We start from the raw sequence: 23,316 nt of genomic DNA on the forward strand, positions 1-23,316 counted from the left end.
TCCCTATAGTCCAGACCTTTTTGGTTATTCCCTAAGCTCAAGGGAAACCTTAGAGGCTGTCGTTATGAGACAATTGAGGAGATGAAAGAGTCTGTGACGAGGGTCATTGACACATGTACTCAAGAGGACTCCTATGGGGCCTTCCAGAAGTTTTTGGAACGGTACAATAAGTGCATTGCAGCCGGAGGAGATTACTTCGAAGGGGACTTGAGTTTCATGTGTGCACTATCAATAAAAGTTCCCACGCGAAAAAAAAAAAGCCGGTAAACTTATTAAAGGCACCTCGTATTTATAAAATAATAAAAGTTTTATTTATAGGAACATGTCATGCATTGAGAATTTTTCGATCGTAGCTTTAATATTAACGAGCCAATAAAATATATCACGTCTTTAATATTAAAGAAAAAAGAGGTTTTATTTCTCGATATGAAAGGTTTATTTTAAGAAAAAAGGGATAGTATTAATGTGTGTGTGTGTGTGTGTGTGTGTGTATATATATATATATATATATATATATATATTACGATGCGTTTTTCTTTTCTTTCTTTTACAAACTAAACATCGTGTCTATATTTGTCAAAACAGAAAATGTTGTTCTTTAAATAGTCTACACTTCCAACGTTTAAATTCTCGCTTTCAAATTAATTTATTCTCTTAAATCGGTGTGAGTTTTCCGCCTTCACACACGCACACACGTGATGGACTCCCGTCTATTTTAATGTATGAGCTCCACCACAACAACTAAGTTGCTCGGAAATCCACACAGATGATTTGTTTATAGTGGTGAAGGCTTTGTGCAGAACCAACCACACTTTTTAGTACAACTGCTGATCTTTGTCAGTGCAGATGACTGCCACAAGACAGAGTATACAGTAGACCTCAGGTTTTTACATCAGAGTTTTAACTTCGCCTAAATGCATGCTTTTGTAAAGACTGAGAGTGCATCTCTTCCAGTGAATTAAACGCGCCCTCAGACACCAATCTGGAAATTCCTATGACTCGGCGGTACAACATACAGTGCCTAGCCTTCCTAAATCTAATGCTGGCCAGACTCCTTGTTGCTTAATTTTGATGAACTGGTGAGAATCGGTATGTTGATGTGATTTTGTGTGTGTGTGTGTGTATATATATATATATATACACACACACACACACACACACTGAGGAAAACCCCGAAGGATCAGTCGAAAATTATGTTCTTGTAAAAAAAAAAAAAAAAAAAAAATAGGTTTTTAACTTTTTTCATAATATTATTTTGTATTCCTGCACGTCACCAATGGAAAACGAATATAGAAAAGTTATAAACATTTATACTTTTTGTATTCTTTTTCATACATTTTCATATATATATATATATATATATATATATATATATATATATATATATAATTATCCACTGACACGTGTTTCATCGTCTACGACTCATCAGAGTGACTGAATCTAGCGAGATTCGAAACCCCCAGGACCAATATATATATATATATATATATATATATATATATATATATGCCGTAAATATGCTAAAACATAATTACCAAGGAGCAACTCCACATTCTCCTCAAGCCCAGGACCAGTATATATAGTGTGTGTGTAGTGTGTATATATATATATATATATATATATATATATATATATATATATATATTGGTCCTGGGATTGTGGGAAATGTGGAGTTGCTCCTTGGTTACCATTGCTCCCAGATCAACTTTTGCTTAGAGTGGTAATGCCTGTTAAACATCTGGTACTATATGATCAAGCTGTCTGGAGATACTGGCATCCTGACCAGAAAGGCACCAAACATTACAAGCGACTGGGGACTGTCTGTGGATTTATATTCCCTTGACACTTCATTCTTTGGAGGAAGCTGGTTCAACCATCCTAGGGCGAATACTGGGCAACAACATATATATATATATAAAAATGACAAAAAGTCTGTAGTCCAAATTCTAACATGTTGTTCATCTTACTGTTTATTTCTTTCGGCATGTTAAAATGCTCGATTCTTGACGGCACCTGTTTTGTAGTGCAGAAACAACCATATAATTATTATGTCAACTTTTTAATATTTTCCGTCCTGACTCATTAGAGCAATAAGAACTCATTAACTTAAAAAAAATGAGCATAATTACTAGGGCCATGACAACAGCATATTCTTTTCATTGTTTTGACTCTCGAGTATATATCCGACACAGTCAATCAACCGAGAACCACATCACTCTATATAAAAGCATATAAGATATCAACAGATACACACGCGAGAGTCAAAACAATGAAAAGAATATGCTGTTGTCATAGCCCTAATAATTACATAAATCCAAAAAAATCGGTACAGAATTTATCATTGTGTTTTATGATATTTACACCATCTTTGGTTTTAATATTATAAAACACAATTGCAAGAAGAAATGCTAATCGTGAGGGCCATGACAACAGCATATTCTTTTCATTGTTTTGACTCTTGAGTATATATCCGACACAGACATGGTTAATCGAGAACCACATCGCTCTATCTAAAAACATAAGATATTAACTGATATATACTCGAGAGTCAAAATAATGAAAAGAATATGCTGTTGTCATAGCCCTAGTTATGATACACCAACGATGATTTATAACGAGTAAAATCTGTTTGGATGGATGAATAACACGTACAGATATATATCGGCAAGTTAAAATGCAACACACACATACATACATACGTATGTACGTACAAACATACATACATCTACTGTTTCATTTATATAGATGAGGATAAGGCTCTTGTAAAGGGTCTGTCTTTTCTGACATTTTTTACCTTAACCAGTATACGTACAGAATAGAAAATATACGTAAAAACATATATTCTTATTGTTATCAAAATCGGTGAAATCGCCTATTTTTTCAACCAAATCAATTGATTACCGGCTCTAGTTGGGGACCCACCACAGTGCACTGGAAGGAAACTTCACATGTTTCTGCGCAATAACATAGTCTATAATACATTGCCATCTACATTGTACTGTAGAGAACCTACTGTTGATTTTATATGCCAGACCATTCTGCTTGTGCAGTGATAACACTTCTCAAATGCACTTGTGATGTTAGGCATTATACAAAGGGTGTCAACTTTGGTCAAAATCTGACTGTTCCTTCCTTCCTTAATTGGATTTTTTCAATACTTATCTGAGGCATTCCAATAACCTCATCACAACACAAGTACTCTGTCAGAGGGCATCTTTTGTTCCTTTAGACAAGAGAAAGCCAGTGATTCGGTCATTCTTAATTTCCAAATGGTATAAAATTATTGGATGGTCATTTGTGAATTTTTAGCAGCTTTGTTTAAGCATACATGTGACAGTGTAGCCATCTTGAAATTCTTTCCTCGTAGCTACGTCTAGCAATCATGTGATATGGTTGATTGCTTGTTCAGCTAACCGCATGGATGAATTCACAAATTTTTTCCACATTTATAAGCAATTTTCATGTAATTAGTAATTAGTTGCATTGACCCTCCACACACACACACACACACTCATTAGTTTGCTAATTGACTGTTTTGAATAATGTCTCGTTGATCGCAGTTGGTGAGATTCAGGAGTGAGAAAGCAAGTTTTACGATTTTTTTATTAAATTGTTAGGTGAAAGTACAGAATAGGTACACAGCACCTTCCCGTTCCATGTTTTATCTGTTTTTTGGGGGGGAGGGGGGATTTTTTTTTTTTTTTTTTTTTTTTTTTTGCCGGAGTTTATGTAATTATTAACAGGAAACTTGTTGAAAAAACTTTACTTTTTTTTTTTTTTGACTGGATTTAATAAACAAACAAAATGAAAACAAAACAAAACAAAAATTTGGTGCTTATGCACTTATGTTACCGTTATTTTTTTTTTTAAATGCCTACCCCAATGTTTGAAGAGTTTCTAATTTTTTTTTTTTTTTTAATATTTGGAAGTTGCTCATCTTTCACACAAAGTGAAAGATGAAGATGTTTAGTGTTAAATCGGAGAATAGAATTGGCCGGGACCAAGAATGCCATTGTGTCTTGTTCTAGGGTGGAACAATAAAATTGTCACCCTAGAAAAGACAACATGATACCATTTCCATTTGATGAAAACTGGTTTTCTTTTCTTGTTACAGACCGTCTACTAGTTGGCCAGTTGCGTACAAATCCCAAAAGCAATAGGAGCCTTCTGTCATGTCTGAAAGTGACACAATGTTCAACGAGCGAGATTGGAGATGCACTACTGTACAACTCCTGCTCTCTTCCGATCCAAGTTATGACAACAGGACCATTGCCAACACCCTCAAAATGCATTGCTGGATTGCCAAGAATAATAACAGAGAAGTGCCCGGGGTGATGAAAACAAAGTTTCTGGCCATGATTATGGTCTTGGGTGTGGTTTCAAGTGAGGGCTACAGCATGCCACCTCACATCTTCGAAGTCAGCTTGAAAGTTAACACCAAAATGTACCTGGATGTGCTGAAGAGTGTGTTGATCTCCTGGTGCAATCAGGTGGCCGCTGGCAAATCCTGGGTGTAACAGCAGGACTCTGTGCTGGCTCACAAGTCCAAAGAGACTCAGGCTTGGCTTCAGAAAGAGTACTACGACTTTGTACCCTTCTCTCACGGTCTCCACTCCTTCCCTGACCTGAACCAGATGGACTACTCCGTTTGGTCATACGTCAAGAATATCACCAACATGACCTCTCACAACACCAAAACCAGCCTGATCGCCACAATCTGCTGAGCATTCACCGAGCTCCCGCCAGTACTTGTAGAAAAAGCATGCTCCTAGTTCTAAACATGTATCAGGGCGATGATTGAGGCTGAAGGCAGCTACATTGACTAGATGTCAGCTCTACTACATAATCAACTTACCAGAATTGATTTTTTTCAATACAAGTTTTAAAATAAAGCAGAAGTGTTGTTTTCTTTAAGGAGACAATTTTATCGTTCCACCCTGTAGAGTGAGAGAGAGTTTTTTATCATATTAGGTAGGCCACCCAAAAAGACTATTTGTGAATCATAGACTGTTTATCTATGAGCATAAAATATTTGCCTTACTTAATTTTTTATCATCATCATAATCAGTCCAGCATATGCCATCATGTAAAATAGATGTTAAACCAAATATGATGTGGTAGGTTTCATCGTCATCATCACCATCATCGTCACCACAGATACCATCAAATAAAGAACACATTAAATCGAATATAATAATGATAATCGATGACATTACGTGTTGAAACATGTAATCTCAGTGACAGATGAAAGAGGAAGGGTTTTTTTTCTCTTGTATAGATACCACTTAAATAAATTGTTGCATTGTGCTTTACTGATCTAAGGCCCATTGTGTTTGTACCCGGCCGCTAATCAAATTTAAATAGGTCGGCCGAATTATCTGATGCGTGGATAACTGGAGTAAAACCAATTGTCGATACAAGATCGAATTATTCTATAGACCAGTTGAATCGGTCATTCGAAAAGAATCACTTTGTCGTCGGTGGAATTTCATTATTGTCTGGAGTCCATCTATATTAAGGGCAACTGTCTCTTTGTGTTTCTATGTACAACTAAAACTCAAGACACCGCAAAAATAATAACCACAAAGTTGATATTTTTTGATCAGCGTTGCTCTGGATGAAAGATATCTAAAAAATGAGAAAACATTTATCTTTGACTCTAGACTGACACAGATTTCGTTGAGGGGGGGGGTATCGGTTTTTACCCTTCTTTTAATTATGTAATATATAACAAATAAACCAAAAACTACAAAACAAAGATCCACAAAGTTGGCATAGTCTTGATTAGTGTTGCCTTTGATAAATAATATCTAAAATTTATATATAAGGAATGCAAATTATTCATGCTTTTGACCCTAAACTGGTGCAGATTTCGTTGGGGAGGGGTGGGCTGTTTTCCAGCCAGATTATGTACTTCATTATAATCAAGGAGTTATTTCCCTTATACTGATTCTTACCTCAAGGAATCGATAAAAACAAGTTGTTGGTGAAGAAAGAGGGAATAGGGAGAGGGAAACTAAGGGGGAGGTAAGGAGAGAAAGATAAGAATGATAAAAGTTTTAAAAGAAATATATTACAGTTTTGCCGTGGGTAATGCTGGGTAACCCTGCTAGTTAAAATATGAGACAAAAGGGAAAACAAAAGTTGACCAAATCACAATCAGTAAAAATCAGCAAATAAAAATCCAAATAATTCATTGAAATTTCAAGAGTAGTTGTCTAAATTTAGTTTTTAAAATTGAAAACAAAAGTGACTTTATTACATCCCGGGCAACACCAGATCAGAACAACTGGTTTCTAATTAGTTAAACGACAAAACAAACATCCACAAAGTTGGTGTATTTTTGATCAGCATTGCCCTGGATGAATAATATTAATAATTATTAATTTAGAAATGAAATGCAGACTCATTATTTGAGGAATCTATTATTTAAAGGAGTTGCATGTATGTATTGGTTGGGCAATAAGTTTGTAACGTTTTTATCAAAGACTTATTTTTCGGCTTAATCACACACCGATTCCCATCGGTCCTGGATATGACCTTAAACTATATCCAGTGGTGAGGCCCCAGCTTGCGGGCTTTGGGGAGTGTGGAGCCACCCTTTAATTGCCATTGCTCCCAGGTCCACTCTGACCCGGAGTGGTAGTACCTGTTAACGGACTTAAAAACAACAAATATATTCTATTAAAAATTTTTTCTTCAAAATCTTTGGATTTGGCATTAAATAACCTGAAAAGGGTTGATATGCCGTAAAACAACCAACCAACCGATTCCCATCAGATCACCGAAGTTAAGCAACGTTGAGCCTGGCCAGTACTAAAATGGGTGACCATTTGTGACTTCCAGGCGCTGTATGTGCTCTCCGCTTATCTCGGCATTGTTTCCAGTCATCCTGGACTTTTCCTTGCCACTGGACTCAAGCAATGCTGATTCAGGTGTGGTCAGAGATTGCACAACCCTTGCCACACAATTACATACACAGCTGCCCCTACAGGGGGTGTCCTTTGTCTTTTGAGACTGAACAGAGATATCGTTTTTTGGCAAATTTCATTGACTGAAGATGATTGAGAATTGTTTTGTAATAGCATTTCATTTTTTCGGACAATTCATGACTTGTTTGGTGACTGTTCTCCTTTAAAAGTGCTTTGAGACGTTCTTCGTCGTGTTCAGATGGTCTTCCGCTGCGGGGCGTGTGGTCGACATCAAAATCACCATTTTTTAACTTTGCAACTCCTTTCCGTGCTGTAGACTCGCCTATGACACCTTCTTCGTATATCTTGCAAAATTTTAACGATTCAAAGCTTCTTTGATGATTACATTTTTTTTTTTTTTTTTTTTTTCTAAAACAACTACATTTAATATTTGCAAGTAGATAATTTAATCTTGTCTACGATAGTTAGCTATTTTTCAATTTCTGTTTGATTATTCTTTTTTTCTATTACAAGGATGGTTCTCAACTCAGATTATTCACCAATAATTACAGAGATAGTCGAGCAGTGTGATTCTTGGTGTCAAGCGAATCTTCTGTCTGGCTTCCTTGTTGTATGCAAGCACCTGGTGCACTATAAAGGGACATGAAAATTGAATTAAAATTAAAACGGAAAATAATCCTTATTCTCTTACGTAAACAGGTCACGTGGTTTTAGTGCAAAGGCCTGCTTTGCAAAGCCCACAACTATTTTTTATTTTACATGGAGGTCACCACTTATCAAAGCCCGGAAGCCACTCGGGGATAAGGGTTATTGTGTGTACAGTAATCAATGGGATAGTACCGTAGTTATCGTTAGTATTGGAGATTTGATAAAGTGTCTTACTTAAGGAGGAGGTTTGTCAGGAATTTGTTTATGTTGGACTTGAAGACATCCAAGTTGTAGTCAGGTGGGAAACAGGTAAATGGAAGAGTTCCACAGGCGTGCACTTCTAAGAAAGAAGCCCTGCTCATGGAATCTACGCTTTGATTTAGGCACAGATAAAGAGTGAGGAAAATTAATGATGGTGGTTTCAGCCAGACGGGTGTTTTCCGTGAAAGATTGATGAGGGAGGGACCAGAGATTGGAGCTCAGACGAGCACTTGCCATGAAAATAACAATAAAGACAGGCTCACAACGTCTCTTCTGTGGGAGAGAGGCTGCAATGAAGAGAAAAGGGCATCCCCCACTAAGCCACAAAGTCTATTTTGTACTCTGTCGAGGCAGGATAGGCTGTTTTTAGCAGCTCCTGCCCAGATGTGGCAGCAGTACTCCATCCTTGGACGTACTTGGCTTTTATATAGATAGAAAATTGCATCAGTAGTGAGATATCTTCTGGAGCGGTAGAAGGATCCCGCCATCCTCCCATCGACCTTGGCAACAGACCTGATGTACCTGTTCTACTAATTCTGACTGGATTAATGTAACTCGAACCGTGTTCATTAAAGTTCAAAACTTTCTCAAACCCCTACACCATCTGGTACTGTCACAAATGAACAAACAAAAAAAATAAACCCGACTCTGCTTTTCTTTCTGTATTAAAACAAGTCGTTTATTACCGTCACTTTCCAAACAATGTCTACTTCTTGTTTTTATTAGCCCCCCCCCCCCACCGACAAAAGGAAGGTGGACATGTAAATTCACCTTTGTCCGTTCGTCTGTCTGCACTTTTCTCAATAACTACGCCTTGGAATTTTTTGAAATTTTGCACAAACATTAAACATGATATGAGTAAAAAAAGGTAATAGAAATTCCGGTTGCCGCCCTCCTTAGGGGTGCCTTTCGGGTTAAAATGACTAACATTAACACTTTTGTGCTTATTAAAAAAAATTGATGCCTTGGATTTTTATAAACTTGCTGAAGAGTTGTAACTACAGGACTCTATGGACAAATAAACCTTTGACAACTAAATATTTTCGGTTACTAGCCAAATAGAAAAGCTATTAGCCAAATCCACATGATTTTTAGAATATGACATATTCGTTCTGTGACGAGTATGTACATCATAAAGATTTTTCTGTTTTTTAAATAAGTGTAATTCTAAATATACAGCAAATTTTATGTCGATACTTGAAGTTATAAACATTCTAATTTCTTCAAATGTTTTTTTAAACAGCCTTCGTTAAAAAAAAAGGAGTATATTGTTCTATTAAACTTTTATTGTTTAAATAATTCAACTTTGTTCATTTTATTAAAAAAAGTTGAAAAGATATTTTTCACTCAGTAGTGAGCTTTGGAAGATTGCCAGTGAAAGAAATACAATCGCTGAAAGATAAGCGTTTCATTATTTCTAGTCGCCACTTTGAAAAATCACTCACAAATGCGACTGTTTCACTCGCAATGTAGGGACTAACTGATTTCTGTATAATTTTGTTTGTCTATACTTCGCGATAACTCTTGGGTGTGCCCCAGGGGTTCTTTTAGGGCTAATAAAAACACTCCATTTTTGGGACTATTTTACCATATTTGTCCAAAATTTTCTGTGTATGTCTATTTAGTAGTTTTGCATTGTGCTGAACTCAAATTTAAACATGTTGGGAAATTTTGGAACTAAATGGGGAGGGACAAATGATGGATTTAGTCGGGGGGGGGGTTGTATGATGCAAAACTCAGATTTACATATGTTAAGGCCTAAAACTGCACCGTTTGTTCATTTTCACTAGGATTTGACATCCCCTGGGGACTTTGTGGCAAAATGGGAGTGGGGGACAATGCTGAACTTAGTCATTTTTTTTCTTATGCCTCATTCATTGTGCACTCAAGGGGGACCATGCATGCTTCACTTGTTTTACTATTCATTTCGTCTGCTATAAGATTAACAAAACCCTGCCATCTTAACACTAGCTTGAAAGTTTCTCGCCCCCACTACAGGACCACACGTCCATCTCACCTGGTGTGTTTTTCTTTCTCCCATAGCCATCAATTTCTTGCCTTCAACTTCACACGTCCATCTTTCCTGGCGCATCCTTTGCTTTTCTTGTGAAAAAGAAAAAAAAAATGTGACGTCTTTGCTGTTGCGTCCATCACCAAACAGAAGTAGCGAAGGTTTAAATTAAGGCTAGTCAATCAAAAAGAGGGGATGACTTTAAAAAATATTTAAAGGGTCAAGCTTCACAATGATACCGATCTCATGAAAATCCGTCTCCTGTCGAAAGTTTTAGGCAGACATACAAACATACACCCATTTAAACAGTCAGTTGAGATTTTTATTGAAGATGACTACTCAATAGGAATTTATTCACATAAGATTTTAAGATAATCATGTTATAGACAGTCAGGAAGCAGACACGCAATATTGTGTCCCAAAAACGGACACTTCTGGGAAACAAACTTTGTCCATTGAGTTCTTGCTTAGCTAGAACTAATAATCTGTGAGGGAAATTTGTTGCAAACGTTTTACAGTCTCTGCAACAGTCATCTAATATACTTTCCTTATACTTTCTGAATCGTAATATCTCCAATTTGCGAATGAACATAGTCTCTATCTTTTGTTTGATTGAGTCAAAAAAAAAATCCCTGGTTTCCAATGTTTGTTTGTCTTTTTCATATAAAATCGAAACTAATCGAATGTAAAAATGCAAACTCCTGGCTTTCTGGGCCGGAACGTCTTGAAGGGAATTAGCTTTGATCAATGGGGGGGGGAACCCCTTCATATCAGACAATTGCTATTCATTTGGACACTGCAAGAGTTCCCCATTTGGGGGGGGGGGGCTGGTTTTCTCCAACATCATGGGGAAACAAATACGGCAGAAAGCTGCAAGCTTAACTGGCCTACAGCCAGATTTAAGTGCTTGATTTCATTTCGCTATCCGCTATGGTTGACATCACTAGATTTCAACACTTCCGCTCGTGTCCTGGCGTAGCGGTAAGGTGTCTCGTTTTCTTTCACTTCCTTTTCCGCCTTCGCGTTGCGGGTTCGAGCCTGCCTGCCTATTACCACTTTTTTTTTTTACATCTCTAAACACCCAAACAATGCCGGACACCCCCGCTAGTTTTTTTCTTTTTTTTTTCTTTCTTTTTTTATCAAAGCCCAGAGGCCATTCTAGGATAAAGGTTAACAAGCAACACTGACGATCAGTAATGGTCAAACTTGGGTAGAGTTTAATTATAAAACCTCTTTTATAATTAAACTCTACCCAAGTTTCACAGCTCAATAAGAACTTATTTACATTAGATTTGAAAACAGCCATGTTATAATCACTTGGGAAGCAGTCTTATGGTATTGTGTTCCACAGATCAACAAGTCTAGAAAAGAAGCTCTATTGATGGAATTTCCATTTAGTTTTAGGCACAAAGAGTGAGGGAAGTTGGGTTTTTTTGTTTGTTTTTTTTTTTCGTTTTTTTTTTCTTGTTTGAATCATTTCTTTTTTTTTTTTTTTTTTTTGTTTTTTTTTTGTAATGAAGGCTTACTTTTTTCCTGTTGTTCTTGACCTTTGGGCTGCCCTCGACACAAATGAATTATTGTATCATTATTGTTATCTTTTTTGTTTTTACACGTTAATAAAAAATGTTTTAAATGATTGCGTTCTAAGTAGTACGTCCACGAATGGGTGAATGCGGTATTGTGATGAAAAAAGATACTAGCTAAGAGAATTTCTTCTTTAGTTCTAGAGTGACAAGGATGATCAACGATCCCCATTCTGCCCTCCTTTTTGGGTTGGCCTTGTGCCTAAATTTTTTGTTTGTGTTTAAATTATATTGTTTTTTTAACCTGAATGAAAGATTTGATATCTCAAAGTGTAGTATCTGTTCTTCAGATGGTGCACTACACTTTTTGGTCTCGGTTCATGACTGATACATTTTTTTACTTTTGTTACTGACCGGAGTGCCCCTTTTTGGGAAACTGGTTTTCCCTCACATTAAAAACCGACCTTTTGTCTAACTCCGCTCTCGTGGGGAAGCAAGTAAGCAAAAAAAAAACAAAAAAAAAACCGAATAAATTAAGAGATTTCTTTGCCTTCGGACCAAGATCAAAGTGTAGTATCTGTTCTAATGCTACACTTCAATTTTTTTGTTTTCGGTTAGTGAAGGAGAAATCCTTCATGACTGAGACAATTCCCCCCCCCCTTTTCTCCACATTAAAAAAAACGACCCTGGTGTCTAACTCTGCCCTCGTGGGGAGGCAAAGTAAATAGAAACTCAAGAAAATGCAAATGATCACTTATGATCTCATAACATTTAGAAACATAAAGAAATTGTCTGAGTCTGTGTGTTCACTACACAGTCCGTGATCGTCCAATGGTTGTGGTATAAATGACTATAATAGACATTCAATGGTGAGGTTCCAAATATGCTTAGTACTAAGGATTTGAATATCTTTTCAGATCTTTTATAACAAGAATCTATATATCTATGAAAGTGTCTGCCTGCGTGTCATTTCTCTACACAATAACTCTGTCAATTTTCAGTCGACAGACACGAAATTTGATATACAATACAGGGTAGTGAAATTTTGAAAAATCTTTGTGATCCGTTTTCGGCCAGATATTTGGCTGTTAAGGAGTCAAAGTTCAACGATTTGACCTTTGAGAACTCTACTAAACTCCTCCGTCAATTTTGGTTCTAAACACTTGAAATTTTAGATATAGGTTCCTTGGACATGGATCTGACTTAATAACTTGATTTCAGCCCAAAACAATAAATGTTAAGGGGTCATAATTGGGTCAAAGTTTAAAAACATTTGACCTCTGCGGTCTCTACCAAATTACTCAGACAATTTCTGGTCTAAACATTTGAAATTTTACATAAAGGGTATTCAGAGATAGGGCAAGTTTTTTAATCGGTTTGGGTTTAAAATTTGAGCTACCAATATATAAATCTATGTATGTATGTTTGCATGTCTGCCTAAACTTTCGACAGAGGCAACGAATTTTCACAAGATCAGTATTGTTTTGAAGCTACACCCTTCAGACGACAAATACCGAAAATTTGGCTAAAAACCTTAATTTCTTCACCCTCAACTGGGCACTTTTCTACAGGGAAGGGTCACTTTTTTCACTGATATTTTCAAAAAAGTCATCTCCTCTTTTCGATTGTCTAGCCTTAATTTAAACCTATGTCACTTCCAGGTTGACGGTGGTGCCTTCCTATTTTTTTTTTTTTTTTGCTCAACACACACCTCCAAACACACACCTCTACGCCAGGCACCTGTGCTAGTAAATTATAAACGTGATTTAGCTTAACACATTAATTGCAGTTGCACAGAATGTTAGATCAAGCGTCAGTGAAATCTATATAAATAAAACGGATGTATGTATGTGTGTCTGTAGATATAAAAATAATTGATAATATTTATTCAAAAATATATTATAGTTATAAAGCTCCTTTGAGAAATTAAAGTTGAGCCCTCTTTAAGGCATTAAGAAAAAAGCAGTCATCTTAAGCGCAAATGCAAAATTCCAATTCTCTTTCGTCGAATACTCTCCAACTGTTTACTATGTATGCATGCTGACTTGGAATTTATAGGCCCTTAATTTCCTTCAATTCTTGTGTTAATTACTGGCAGCCTGCAATGAATGCTACCTTATGAAATCAACGTTTTAGGTTTAAATCTCACGAGCCGCAGTAATTATCACTTCCTACACCTATGATTGCGTAAGCCTGAAGTACTAGCATAAAATAATTAATATTAGCAGGCCATCTAGTGATAAATTATGCGTAAATATTATACTTTAATTTGTGTAGACTTATTTATTAGTATAGAGCCAATTTTATATTTATTATTATTCAATATATAATAACGATTCTAAGAATTATAAAAGAAAATATGTGTTGCATAGGGTACATATTAAGGAGAGACGGGGGACATGTATAACAATGATGAGGGGACAGAGAAGAGAGACGAGAAGACATTTATACAGTTCTGTGATGTTTCTTCTTAACTCATATAGCAAGGGTGATAGGGTGGTAGATGCACATATTTCTTATAGCACACATAGAGAGGAGGAGGGATACATATTCTTGGAAGGCTACACAATGTTCATTACAAATGATTAACACATTACCTTTTGCGTGTTGAAAGATAACACACGACAACAGTTACAAAAAAACACAAAGATGATTCTTTATTCATTGGACCGGTCGAATGCTGATGACGTCAGGAATCCACATTTATATCTACATAGTTTAATTTTCTACCCTTCGCTTCCAAAGAGTCAGCTGACCACTGACTGCCAACTGACTGACTCTCAACTCTCTCTCTGACAGACTGTCTGATCTCCTCTTAAATTTGAACCCATAGAACTATATGGAGAATCGTCCTTTGTTTATGACGTCAGAAGTGTGGTTTTCAAACGTGACTAATTCACGTGGCTATGCATGTTTGTCCAAAACACACTTCTGCAAACAAAGAATCGTCTCCTAACCTATGTTTTAACCTAACCTATTTTTTAACAATATATTTTTAATTTTCATTCTTCATTCTTTTACTGCCATAATTAAAATTCAGAATTAACAATAGCCTCATTTTCTAACATTCAAATTTTTAACCTTGCTTACAAGGTTCGAGTCTCGGCTTATCCTAATATCATTTTCACTTATCTAACGTTCTTCTTATTTACATGGAAAGGGACACACACACACACACAGAAAGACAAACACACAGAGACATTTTCACTTTTATAGATATACAGATAGGGAGAGGGGACATTCATACATATTACAGTTCTGTGGATGCTTGGGGACTTCATATAGATACTGACTGGGAATGTATACAAGGAAGGGAGACACATATTCTTGGAAAGGTTTACGCAAGAGTTCGTTACAAGATGTTTAATACATTACCTTTTGGGTGTTGAAAGATGACACATGATGACAGTTTTACAAAAACACAAAGATGATTCTTTATTCATTGGACCGGTCCAATACTGATGACGTCATTTGGATCTACATAGTTTAATCTTCTACCCTTCGCTTCCAAAGAGTCAGCTGACCACTGACTGCCAACTGAGTGACTCTCATGATCTCTGCTTACTAGCAGACTCAACTTTTCTGCCTCAACTACCCTGATCTGACTAACTCTAGCTCCTATATTGAGAATCCCTCTTTTGCTATGACGTCAGAAGTGTGTTTCCAAAACGTGACCAATTCACGTGGCTATGCACACGTTTTTCCAACACACAGTTTTGTCAACAAAGAATTCTCAACTAACCTATTTTTTTAACAATGTATTTTTCATTTGTATTGTTCTTTTTAGCTGATATTTTTAATATTCAGTTTTGTAAAAGAATGAACAATCAATTCTTTTTACGATATAAACAATATCTAACTATTTTATAATAGAATTTAACAATAGACCTTTTTAACATTTCGATTTCTAATATTCTATTTCTTTACCTTGCTTACAAGTTTTTGAGTCTCGGCTTATCATAATCTCATTTTCACTTATGTAATGTTCTTATTTACATGGAAAGGGGACAGCTCTTTTTCCTGTAACATACGTGTTAAGTGCCATCTACTAGAATTGAAACCAGAACGTTTAGCACTTCAGCCCTAGTTGTTGTTTTTTTTTTTTCGGTTTTTTTTTTTTTTCCTTTTTTGATCTCTCTAGCATCTGAGCTATCAACAGATGGATATGAAAGGTTCAAAATTTTGCAACTTTTTTTTTTTACATGGAAGTCACCACTTATCAAGGCCCGGAAGCCACTCAGGGATAAGGGTTATTGCATGTACAGTAATTAATGGGATAATATCGTAGTAATCGTTAGTAATGGAGATTTGATAAAGTGTCTTAAGCGGCGGTTTATCAGGAATTTGTTTATGTTAGACTTGAAACATCCAAGTTGTAGTCAGGTGGGAAACAGGCAAACGGAAGAGAGTTCCACAGACGGGCACTTCTAAGAAAGAAGCTTTGTTCATGGAATCTACGTTTTGAATTAGGCACAGATAAAGAATGGGGAAAATTATTGACAGTGGTTTCATCTAGATGGTTGTTTTCGTGAAAGATTGGCGAGGGGACCAGTGATTGGAGCTCAGACGAGCACTTGCCATGAAAATAACGATAAAACAGACAGGCTCGCAACATCTCTTCTGTGGGAGAGAGGTTGTAGGGAAAAGAAAAGGGCATCCCCCACTAAGCCACAAAGTCTATTTTGTACTCTGTCAGTTTAATTTTAACAATAACAGCAGGAGTAATGTTTTATTCGACTTACCTTGCCAAGATCAATCGTTTTGTTTTACATTTGAACCCATTTATGCGCAAATTTTGTGGTTGTCTGTCGTATACACACCTTCTATTGAGATTTTAGTTAGCCAATCAGCTTTCTAGTATCCACCACGCCCTTCCTATCAGCCAATGAACATGCACTTATCGGACAAAGGCCTATTTGACCTCTGGTTGACCTGTTCCTTTGTGTGTGCTCTATTTTGCCTGGATATCTAATTTCTTGACCTGTTTTAAATCTAGGTTAGGGTTTTTTTTATGTTAGTTTATATATAGATATATATATATGCACATATATATATACATACATATATGTGTGATCGTTTATGTATATTAATGTTTATTTAATTTATTTATTTGTTTATTTTCTATTGTTTTTGTTAGTTTTAAAACTATTTTGTATCGCTATCCTAGAGTAAATTTTATCTTGTGAACACAGTTGTTCGCTATTTCTCTTTTACAGTTTAATAGATGTTGGGGTTCTTTAAAGTATAGGATAGCAAATTTTTCATTTTATTTGGATCTGTAGCAAACTTTCTACTTAGTTTTTATATATATATATATATATATATATATATATATATATATATATACAATTGTATAAATGCAACTTTGTCTCTTTGTGTGAGTTCATTCCTTATAGACTCTGAAACGGCTGAACAGGTTTTCTGTAAAATTTACAGAACTTTAGTTTATAAGTCTGGGAGTGATCTTAGTTAAGTTTTGTCTCAGAATACCCCCGATAATTACTGATAATTGCTAATTGAAACCGTTATTTTAATTTATCTATCACCAGTAAAGCCATTTTTTCCATGTCGTCACTTAGCAACAATAATAGAACAGTGGGCCGTGAAAATTCTACTGTGAGTAAGTTGATAGCATGTTTTTTTGCATGACATAGTCTGTAGGTTCAAACTCCGCATGTAATTTCTTAATGTTTTTTTTTTTTTTTTCATTAACTGGAAAGAAGTTTATATAAAATAATTTTATAAAAGAAACAGAAGGTTCTCTAGAAGCAATGTAAAATAACAAGTATTTTGGGCTAAGTTATTGCATGGAGGCATGTGACGCTTCCTCCTGGGCGATTTCACGGATTTTGATGACAATAAAAATATAAGAGTGTGAAATATTTATTGATCATCATTCAATCCAGAGCAACGTCAGGTCTCCCTGTTAGTATATATATAGAGAGAGAGAGACAGAGAGAAAAAAATATTTGTGTGCTAAAACGTTTTCATCTTAAATTCTACACAATTATGCAGAATGTAGAAACTATGCATAAATAGAATTCAGTGTAATAGTGAACTGAAACCAAGCATCTAATAAGATACCATAAAAACAAATGAATGAGCAATTAACACAATTGTTTTTTAAAGATATATATGCAAATTAGTTAAGCTTCATGTAGTGGCTTGCATATTCATGACTGAGTATATTAAAAAGTTTGTTTTAGTAATTTTTAAATAAAAACGTGAGCTTTTGATATCAGTGTCAGAGCAAGGAAAAAAACTCAGCTTAACAGGCATATAAATTGTTGTACTAATATGTAATTTTTAAAACTTCTGATATCTGTTTTATTAAAACTATTCAAATATAATTATTTTAAAAAAATATTCTTAAATATTTTTTTTTTTTTTTTGTAGGTAAGTCTCGGTTGATCTAAAATGTTTTACAGTGGAATTCCATTCCGGATTAACGGTAAGTCCCAAATATTCAATTTTCTAACAACTTTATATTGTTCCTATTTGCTTGCCTCCCCACGGGGACAGAATTAGACACAAGGTTGGTTTTTAATGTGGGGAAAATTCAGTTCCCTAAAAAGGGGCGCTCTGGATAGGAACAAAAATAAAAAAAATTGCCTCTGTCTTAGAAGGATTTCTCCTCCACTGATTGAGAACAGAAAAAGTAGAGTGTAGCATCAGAACAGATACTACACTGTGATCTTGGCTTGACAGACTCTTATTGCCACGTCTGAGCTACTTGCACCAACTATTAGTCTCTCCCCTTTTAGGTAGGATCCAAGAAAGAGTCTCTCACATAATATAGGCCCCACACTCAAACTCCTCGGTATAACATTCACAGGTAACATAAATTGAAATAAATACATAGAAGATACTGCCATGTCTGCTGCAAAGAAAGTAAGCTCCTTTTATCAGGCTAGAAAACTTCTCACGCCTGCCAGTGTCCTCTGACTCTATGCATGGAGTATTGTCACCACATCTGGGCTAGTGCACTAACCACTAGCATCTCCTCCTTAGAAAGGTTCTAAAAAGAAATCTCTAATCTAATAAGGCCCCCTCACTGTCTACAAAGCTCCTGTCCCTGTCGCATCACTGTAGTGTTGCATCCTTTCTTTTTTTTTTTTGTTTGTTTGTTTGTTTTGCAAGTACTTCAATAGAATATGGTTTGATGAACTTGTTTAACATCCACAGGTAACATAATTTGGGCCAAATACATAGAAGATACTGCCAAGTCTGCTGCAAAGAAGATGGACTCTATTTATTAAAAAGGAGGATAGATGGTGATAATGTACTACGAAATTTAATTAGTATATAGATATGTTTTATGTTTGTAGTATGTTAAAACCTTCTATCCTACTTTTTAATAAATAGGATCTCCCGATCTCTTAAGACGCAATGTAAAAAATAAATAAAGTGAAAAAAAAATCATGTTGCTTTTGGGCTATACGTGAAACTAAAATATACCTTCTTGGTCTTCTGGCTGTTATGTCTAAAGATGGTGTAATGATATCGTGGGGTTTCCAGGCGTCCATACTATCGAAATATGTCACAGACTCCTATAAAAATAGTAGAGATAAACCGTAATAACTAGATATATTCTGACACTACATTAACCAGATTACTTAGATAAATATTTTTGTAGTTTTAACAAAAGGGTTACAATAATATCGTGGGGTCTCCATTTTCGCTGAACGTCCACAGAATACCCATCAGCAATATATCACATCCACTCCATAGACCATGAGCCCCTGGAGGGGCATAGGCCATCCACAACTTTGTAGATGCTTTTGTAGCAAGGAGTTCTTTTTACAGGGTGAGGGTGCTGGCCCCACGCCCAACCTTCCCAGAAGGTACATACAGCGCCTGGCCTTCCCAAATGGGCCCTGTCGGTGGGGCATTAGAATACGCCGACTGCCCCCCTGCTTCAATGGGGGTCCTGGATATGACCTTAAACTATATCCAGTGGTGAGGCCCCAGCTTGTGGGCTTTGGGGAGTGTGGAGCCACCCTTTAATTATCATTGCTCCCAGGTCCACTGACCCGGAGTGGTAGTACCTGTTAGGGTCCCAACTATGGGTTAAATAGAAACCGACGTGAAAACAACAAATATATTCTATTAAAAAAAATTTTCTTCAAAATCTTTGGATTTTGCATTAAATAACCCAAAAAGGGTTGATATGCCATAAAACAAAAACAACCAACCAACCAACAACCAACCTTCCCAAATGGTCACCCATCTGGTACTGGCCAGGCTCAACATTGCTTAACTTTGGTGATCTGGCGAGAACCGGTGTGTCAACATAATTGTGCCGTACTCAATATATTACATATAGTTGTGGAATTTCCACAGATCCTGCTAATTCAAATAATACAAATAACCTTTTGTTTCAATTATTCGATGCATATTGATATCAAATTATAAGGGTTGCTCCCATAAGAAAATAAGGTTGTCAAATTTTTTTATTCACGTTCACACCTGTCATATCGCCACTTGGACGTAAAAGACTAGTATTTGGGACCATGCCTGGGAAAGATTAACAATATGTTGGTTTACATTACATTTAAACTTCTGCATATCAGTACAGTCAGGGAAGTTGGTGACAAGAAGGGAATTCCAAAGTGTAGCTGTTCGAGGGAAAAACCTATTAGAATAGAAAGCTTTCTGGTATTTGGGGACCTTAACAGTGAAGGGGTGAGATTTTGTTGCTAGGCGGGTTTATCGGGGATATGTACGTTGAGGGGGGGCACAAGTGCAACAAGTTCATCAGACCACATTCCATTAAAATATTTGTAAAACAGGCACAGAGATGCAACATTGCGGCGATGGGGTTGGAGTTTAGTTGACAAAGTGGGGCCTATTAGATTGGAGACTCTTTTTTGAACCCTATCGAAGAGGGAGAGGCTAGTGGTTGATGCACCAGCCCAGATGTGTCAACAATACTCCATGCATGGGCGAATGGTGGCCTTGTAGAGGTACAGAATACTTTCAGGTGCGACTAGTCTTCTAGCTCGATAGAGGGAACCCACCTTTTTTGCAGCAGCCTTTATCTTCTTTTAAACTTTTAGCATTGCCATTCATTCAATTCGACTAATAAAAAAGTCTTAGGAATTAGAATACAAGGGACGTTACAAACGTAATGCCTCCTATCTTCTTTATTCTACCTCTATGGATCAGAGGGGATTGAAAACTACATTGTTATAACGACTGAACTTATGCATTCATGACCAGAAAGTTTTATCTCTCTGTTGCAGATATTGACGGTTTGAAACTTAAAAAAAAAAAAAAAAACTGTCATGGGCGTGTGTCAGAAGCAGATCCGTCATAGAATTTCTATAAAAAGTGCATTGAGAATGGTGGTGACCATGTAGGAAATTAAATTCTGGAGCATAAAAGGGGGCTCGTTTTAATACTATCTTTGTAGCTCTTCGATTTTTTGAGTTAAAAAAAAATAAGAGGCTTTACTTTAGGAACGATCTTGTAGGACAATATGTCATCTGGACGCTCATGCACAACATTGAGAATGGTGGTAACTATGTCGAAAATAAAATCGCTTGTTTTATTGATACTACTCCCATCTTTGTAACTCTTAAACATTTTGGTGTTAAAAAAAAAATAGGTGGTTTTACTTTTTCGAACACCTCTCATACATATTATGATTATGAACTATTTCTACGATATATCCTACTATAGTGTACTGTTGTCACATCTGGGAAGGAGCTGCTTGGCGCGCCCTATCCTGCCTTGATAGAGTTCAAAACTGGCTTCGAAATCTAGTAGGTGATGACCTTTTCTCTTCCCTGCAACCCCTTTCCCGTGGAAGAGACGTTGCGAGTCTGTCTCTGCTCTATCATTATTTTCATGGCAAGTGCTCGACTAAACTTCAATTTATGGCCCCTCCTTGCCAAATTTTCACAAAAAAACCCCACTCAACTAGCTACAACCACTATAAACGATTTCCTTCACTCTCTATCTGTGCTTAAATCTAAATGCAGACTCCATGAACAAAGCTTATTTCCTAGAACACTGTTCCGCTGGCCTGCCTCCCGGTTAAATACAGCATGATAGCCTTCAAATCTAATGTTAACAAGTTCTTGTTGAGGCGTCCCCATAAATAATCAAATTCTATCCAATTTACATCATTAACGATTACTTACATTTATTAACCCTTATCCTCTAGTGGCCTTCAGTCCTTGATAAGTGGTGACTCCCAAGTAAAAAAAAAAAATAATAATATATATATATATATACCCATAAATGAATTCATGCCTATATTTGTACATTTTTTCATATTTACATGGAATTGCATCAACACAATTCTTGTTGACTTTTTCTCTAGGGAGCTCAAAATTAAAACAACGGATTTTACCTGATGTCGTGTGATTTTATTTATTCACATTATGTTCATACTTTTCATGATATCAGGTTGACAAGAAAATTCTTGCGGTTTTAAACTTAAATTCAGATGGACATCTCTCGGCTCAAACAAAAATTTATCAATCAAAATAAGCACCATTAGAATCAACATACTTTTGCCAATGCAAAACAAGTGTATTTATGCCAGTAATGTAAAAATCTTGCGTTCTGGTGGCGATGAAGTCGCTGAAGGTGTTTTTGATATTACCTGCGTTTTTAAAGCATTTCTCACCCAGAAAGTTATCGAGATGCTTGAAAAAGTGGTAGTTGATAGGTGAGAGGTCCAGAGAATATGACAAATGAGGCAGAGTTTTTTTTTTTTTTTTGAAGACGACCATATTGTAGTAGCTGGAAAGCAAATAAACAGAAGAGAGTTCCACAGATGTGCAGTTGTAAGAAAGAAACTCTGTTCATGGAATCCATGTTTAGGTCTAGGCACAGATAAAGAGTGGGGAAACTATCGATAGTGTTTTCAGCTAGATGAGTATTTCTTGTGAATGTTTGGCGAGGGGGAACCATAGACTGGAGCTCAGACGAGCACTTGCCATGAAAATAATGATAACGCAGAGTCAGGCTCACAACGCCTCTTCTGTGAGAAAGAGATTGCAGGGAAGAGAAAAGGGCATTGCCACTAGGCTACAAAGTCTATTTTGAATTCTATCAAGGCAAGATAAGGTCTTTCTAGCAGCTCCTGATGTGGCAAAAATACTCCATCCTTGAACGTACCTGACTCTTGTATAGGTAGAGAATTGCATCAGCAGGTAGATATCTACTGGATCGATAGAAGGATCCCACCATTTTTCCAGCGACCTTGGCAATGGATTTGATGTACGTGTTCCATTTCAGATCAGGAGTAAAGGTCAAGCCCAGAAGCTTGTCAAAACATGGAGCCTCCTCATAAGAGCCATTCATAACAAAAATTAACAAAACAAAACAAAAAAAACTTATATATACATAGGGGTTAATTCGTGGAGAAAAAAAAAAAAACTCTAGATAATGTTTCAGAAAAATGTGAAATAGTAATGGAAATCTGGAGAGACTTGTTGTCACTTAGATTCCAGAGAACGCCACAAATTATTCTTAAGGAGAAACTTTTGACGATGGCCTCTGTGAAAAAAAAAAAAAAAAAAAAAAAAAAAAACTCCCAGCGAGTAAAAACAACAATAACAACGTGTATGCCGAAAAGAAGTCTTTGTTGATGTTTGTTTTTTTTTTTGTTTGTTTTTTTAAATAAATCATTAACAAAAAACGAAACTATTTACAAGATTGTTTTGTTTTTTTGTTTTTCTCATTAAGCAAACTTTATTAACGGGAATCGCCAAACATGAACCACAGTAAATTAACTCTCACAAAAATAAATAAATAAAATAATATAAAAATAGAGATGCCTCATCCTCTTCCCCATGACCGCAAGAAACCTTACACTGCTCACGATCCAAATGTTTGACTACCCCACCCCACCCCGCACCGCCTCCCAACAAAAATTAAATGGTCACGGACAGTGCCATTACGTGGCCTTCGTAAAATAGAAGCC

At 36.2% G+C, this 23,316-nt stretch overlaps 1 protein-coding gene across 10 annotated transcripts in view; it reads left to right on the plus strand.

Annotated features, from left to right (window-relative positions):
• LOC145266937 (alpha-1,3-mannosyl-glycoprotein 2-beta-N-acetylglucosaminyltransferase-like) overlaps window positions 1-23,316 on the plus strand; it is a 471,814-nt gene that overhangs the window by 320,549 nt on the left and 127,949 nt on the right. For 3 of the 10 annotated variants that reach the window (XM_080122744.1, XM_080122748.1, XM_080122750.1), the window contains one exon: window positions 17,772-17,826. The exons of the other annotated variants lie outside the window; for them this stretch is intronic. The gene's annotated coding sequence lies outside the window, so the exon portion shown is untranslated. The remainder of the gene's footprint in view (window positions 1-17,771; window positions 17,827-23,316) is intronic. 10 annotated transcript variants of the gene reach the window in all.

This window comes from Euprymna scolopes, chromosome 42 (genome assembly GCF_053919585.1).
Source record: "Euprymna scolopes isolate OS-2025 chromosome 42, ASM5391958v1, whole genome shotgun sequence".
Classification (NCBI taxonomy): Eukaryota; Metazoa; Mollusca; class Cephalopoda; order Sepiida; family Sepiolidae; genus Euprymna; species Euprymna scolopes.